Below are 4416 nucleotides of genomic sequence, written 5' to 3'. Positions count from 1 at the left end.
TACTGTTAGTGGTGCTTTACATAATAATGTCACATGTAACAGCCCTATGAGTCCTGCAGGTCTTAACACTGTACTTCATTAGTGATGTCTGGCTTTTCCTGAACACTTTATTGGAGATAAGAAGCTAAGGAAACTTCCTGCCTCGGTGGGCTTTGAACCATAATCTTCAGATCTTAATATTCAGATATTCGGATCTCCTGAATATTTATGATAGATAAAATAATAATAATATACACTAAAATAAATAATAAATAATATTTGAAAATGTTCTGATCTCAAGAATGAAACTTGGGAGAAAATGATGCAGCAAATTTTATTGTAGTGTTCTTCGCACAATTGGGAGGGCTTCACAGCAGAAATGTAGTACTTTTTCACAATAGTACTAAGCAAGTCATGATGTGAATTTAGGAAATTTTAAGGTGCACTTTACAAATTGGAAACTGTTGTGCTAGGATAACTTTATGGCATAAAATCTTCGGATTGATTGTCATAGAAATAATAGCTTATATGATGAACAAATGTATACTCTTCAGGAATTAATTATTATAGATAGTTCATAGGTTTATCTTCTACAAGAATGTGGCCATTTTTTGTTGACTTTTAAATATGTAACATCCCATTGGAAACTGCATCTATTGCAGAATTAAATAAAAGGCAAACAGATACTATTTGAAATGTCTCTGGTATGGCATGTTCAGAATTTGAAAATGAGTATTTAGTAGTCATAGGAATTTTGAAGAACACATATATTTTGTCCTCTTAACAATTATTCAGTTTTAAAAGTTAGTACTTTCCATAGAATAGAACTGTTTTCTGTTTTAGTATGAGACATTACTAAAATAATGTTTTTTCAAAATAATGGCAAATATATTCTAAAAATATTGTATAGTTTGATAACATTCAAGTTAATGACCCTCTGATAAAGAAAGGGGTAATTGAATAATATTGACTATATCTCTACAGTGAAATTATATTTTATGTAGCTTATATTTTAATTAAATTTTATTGTCAAGGGGATATATAGAAGGGATTGAAGTAATTGTAAGGTAGTGAATATATAACATGAACTTTTTACCCACTCCCTCATTTTCCTTACTGTTTTCCTTCACCCCAACACCCCTCACAAGTTGCAATGTAAATTTCCAATGCTATTGCATTGGTTTGTCCTTTGACCTTTGTCTCGCCATTTAACTGTTCCTCTTCCCTTGCCAAATTAAGATAAATATATATACAATGACACATGATACTGAAAACAAATACAGCAGGGAACAAGACATAGGAGAAAACACAAAAGAAAAAAGAAACCACATAGTACATTAAAAACAACAACCACAAAGAATAACCTCTGTTTCCATATGTAGGAGTTCATTTTGCTCAGCATCATCTTACACATAGCTATTGAACCACTGTGCTCATCTGCTAGGACAATCCTAGATATTCCTCCTTATTACAAATGAGGGAAACCATGGAATCTATTTCTTTGTGTCTTGTGTATTTTACTTAGTAGGATTTTCCCAAGTCTTTCCATTTCCTTATGAATTAGAAGCATATAATTCCACCGGGTATATATACATACCACATTTTGTCAATTCGTTCATCTACTGAGTGGCACATTGGTTTGAAAAATGATTGCATGTAAGTATCACGTAGGGCCATTCAAAAATGACAGATGCCACTTCCCCAGACATTCTAAAATAATTTCTATATAAGATAGGATTTCATGGTGGTACAAGTGTTGAGATATGTGGATCAGCCTAATGTATAACTTGCACTGAATTAGGCAGGAAGGTATCCAATATCATATAGGATAAAAATGGTAGTGACAAAATATTCCCTTGAGAAAGATATAGGAGGTTGCCAGAAGTATGAAGCAGTTCAGACAATTTTGAAGGATTTAGAAATGCAAGCGCAAGTATGTCTCTTTAAATAAAAAATTATGTAAGTGGAAGGGCAAAAGAAGCGGAAGAGAAGAAATAACTGACCGCAGATCATTGTCCCAAGTATAAAAGGACATAATCTATAACTTCCAAGTTAAAAAGAGACCAATATAATACGTCCCACTTAATTTAGGTTTTTTTTTCCAGGGCTGAGGACTGAACCCATGGCCTTGTGCGTGCCGGAAGGGCGCCCTTCTGCTGGGATAAACCCCCAGCCCCAGTCCCACTTAATTAAGGTACTTGCAAAATGTTTACTTGGCTTTTTCCTGGTTTAATGCTCCAAAATAAATGAAGACGTACTTCAACCTGAACACTAACTCTGATGAGCCCTCTTTTTCTCACTTTGCACTTGGAAGATAATCCCTAAGTTGATTATGTTGTAGCTGATTAGAGTCAGACTAAGGGGCTTCTACTTGTACAATTATCCCAGAATAGTTTAAAGCAGTTTCCCCCGAAGATATCCAATTACATTGTCTGAAGCTATACTTTGAACATACCCTCACACTTGAACACATAATTTCAAATTACACTTCAGCATTTACGTGGCACATTCTACTTTGTGCCTCTGTCTTTTTGCACATTCCATTTGATTTCATAGTTGCTCTATTTCCATTTCTTCTCTAAAAACTTCTAAGAACATTGTTCAACTACCACTTTTTGTTTGGTACTTTGTCCGTGTTAAGCAAGAGGGTAGTACTCACTCTCTGAGGAGAAATGTTCCACAATATAACCCTATGCCCACTTTAGAGGATGTAGAATTTAAAGCATTTTGAGAAAAACAGTGATATTACAATTGAAAGGCTGCTTAGGGACATTTTCTTGGAGCTCATTAGTTTACCCAGGAGAAATATAAATATCCATAAAATCTGGAGCTAATTAGTAAGTATCCGAATTAACACTAGATCTTAGATGTTGTGTTAAAACAAGTCACTATTGTATTGTTGTTACATCAAAATCCTTCCCTACTTGCAAATGGGTATAAGAAAATGAAAGAAAGGCATTAAAGCAAAATGTCTTATCTCTATAGGCATTTATCCTAGTGGTGAGGGTAATCTCTGAACTCTTCCATTCAATAAAAGCTTGAAGTTTATAAGAGTACTTCCTACATACAAGAATTTGTGGCAGGTTCATTGATTTATTTCAGCGCGGAGATATCCCTAACAAGAACTAGAGTTAAACAGAGTATATGGCAGTTATGATGTGTCAATGGATTTTGAGGCATTTTCTATTTTAAAGAGGAATCAATTCCAGGAGTCTTCAATCACATCAGCAAAGCTGTATGTTCAACCTAATACTTGGTTTTACTTTTCCTACATTTATAACGAATAGGCTGATAAAATATCCAAATATATCTAAAGATATTTCAATAAAATCTCAAACTGCTGTGGATACATGGGTCACTAATTGGAACTGTAGGACAAATTAGGCTTGTCTGTGCTGTAGCTCAATCTCTAATCTGCTGGCTGAACAAAGTCTTCAAAAATATTCACAGAATACCTATAAGTAAAGTTCATGAGAGTTATATCTGTATAATTTTGCTAAGGTCAGGATAAAAGCATTTGTTCCCAGCATTTAAAATCAACAGGATCTGTTGAATTCATGGATCCAGAATTTTATGGCTCAAAATTTTATCAATATGACTTTCAACAAAACACTGTTATTTTTAAACGTGTCTATATCCTTTTACTTTTCAAATCCAAATAGCATATTTCCTTCAATAACTTCCTTAAAATTCTTTCCTTCCTATACTTCAGAAAATCTGTGTTTATTACTTTTTTGGTTCCTTGTTTTTCTCTTTGTTCCAATCTTGTCCACACTGGTGCTCACATTGCTCACATTTGTGTGAGAACTTTTCTTTTCCTCTTCCCTTCAATAATAACCCCCCCCAATTTTATTATCCTTTTTTATATCCATGGTCGTGGATATATTGATGATGTCTAAACAGACCTATCTTTGCATCTGTTTAATATGAACTTTAGAACTATCAGAGAGTTTTATCCCCTAAATCCATCATTTCCACCTGTGGTCCTTATTACTAAGAATATCACTAATACAGTTGCTAGCCAGACCTGTGGAAGGACCTTAGATTTCTTCTTACCTTTCTACTCCCTCCCATTAGATAAGATGAATGATCAAGATTTTCTCAGGTTTTGTCACTAATATGATTTCTATGTACTACTTTTCATGCCCCTGACACCAGCCTGTTTCATTTACTCATCTCTGTCACCTAGTCCTAAAACAACCATTTCCAAAGTATGCTTTTTCCCCATAGTCTTTTCATATTGGTCCTCTCCATCACCAAATTACTCTTTGTAAGCACACAGAGTGAAGACCTCAGACAAAAATTCTGCTATCATTCTTTGCTCACTACATTGACTGTTGGCCTTACATTTCCCATCTGTAAATGGATGTAATCTACCAGAAATAATGAAGAATATATTTGTTGACTTCTAGAGCAAGAAAAGAGAAGAGTAAAGAG

Source organism: Dipodomys merriami, unplaced genomic scaffold (genome assembly GCF_024711535.1).
Source record: "Dipodomys merriami isolate MVZ:Mamm:240054 unplaced genomic scaffold, mDipMer1.0.p SCAF_105, whole genome shotgun sequence".
Taxonomy (NCBI): domain Eukaryota; kingdom Metazoa; phylum Chordata; class Mammalia; order Rodentia; family Heteromyidae; genus Dipodomys; species Dipodomys merriami.
The sequence above is the reverse complement of the archived record's forward strand: the minus strand, read 5'-3'. Positions refer to the sequence as shown.